Source organism: Pteropus alecto, unplaced genomic scaffold (genome assembly GCF_000325575.1).
Source record: "Pteropus alecto unplaced genomic scaffold, ASM32557v1 scaffold195, whole genome shotgun sequence".
NCBI classification, from domain to species: Eukaryota; Metazoa; Chordata; class Mammalia; order Chiroptera; family Pteropodidae; genus Pteropus; species Pteropus alecto.
In genome coordinates, this window is record NW_006438073.1 from 5429086 (window position 1) to 5430475 (window position 1390).

The window sequence follows — 1390 nt, forward strand, 5'->3', positions numbered from 1 at the left end:
AAGTTTGCATATAGTTTTGATTAAGATAAAATCGGTTTCTCTCTTTCGAACAGATATTTTTATCATGTGAATGGATGCCACTTTTTAGCCTGCCACAGTGCCCGCATCTCATTCCTACCCTAGGGAGAGCAGTTCGCCAGTCGGGAGGCCTCCTAGAAGCGGGCGTAGCCTAGACGAGAAAGGGCTGGCTACGTGGAAAGGGTGGTGGGAAGAAACAGAAACTCCGTCTGCACAATCCTACTCGCAGGACCAGGTATGGAGCATTTGGAGATCTCAAAAAAAGTTCATTAAGGACACCATTCTGACAGCAATGAGATGTCAATAAAACGAGTTAGTAAGAAAGTGACATGTTTAGATCGAGATTCAGAGAGATTATTGTGACTGCAGTATGAAAACAGAGCGGGCTGGGGAGCGAGCACGCACACAGAGGCAGGAGACCGGGAGACTGGGAATTATCTATGTGACACATGACAGTGGTCTGAACTGGTGAGGCTGGAGAAAAGTGAACGGGCTCCAGAGGGGAGGCGGAATTTGGCAGGATTATGGACCCATTAGTTAGGGGCTGAGACAGCGGTCGTTGACAGTTCTGACTGGGTAAAGCGTGCTATAGCTCACCAAGTCAGAGAACACAGGCAGGGAGCAGCGTTAGTGTTAGTGTGGGTAAGAAGGAAATACATTCAGATCTTGAAATCTGGAACACTGAATGGCTAAAATGAAGTGGCCCGGGATGTGACGGGAAAGACACATAACAAAAAAGGTTGATGCATAACACAAAATGAACTTGAATGAAGAAAAAAGTGCCCTGCGTTTAAATCGAATATTTAGTACTAGCGGAGGCTAGTACACGTGATGCCTTACCTGATTAGTTAAATGTAAATCTGTGTGGTGTCTGCTGAAATAGAAGTTCCCTCAGGTGGACATTAAAATGACAAAGCGCACGTCTCCCAAATGCTGGTCTATCAAATATCCTAGATTTACAAGCTTGGAGACCTGAGGATAGGCCCCAGGCTTAGCGTATCTTCAGGAGTTATTTGTAAACCATGACTTATCCAAAATATTAAAATATCTAAACATGAGTTAGTGAGGGTAAAGTTAAATGATTTGGTCATACAACTATTTCAAAAGAAAACATGAAATCCAGTTAGTAATGTTGCTTTTTTTTTTTTTTGTAAACAGTTGTATGACCAAATCATTTTCCTCTCACCAGTGCATGTAAGACAGCATTCGCCTCTCCAACTCCTTCCCAGGCTGACTTTTCTCTATAGCTCTTATCATCACTAGCTGATATGCTATATATTTACCTGATTATTTGTTTTCTTATTTCCTGTCTCTTCCCTTTACTTAACCAGGATGTTAGCGCCACTGGAAAAAGACTTGTTCCGTTTTTCTC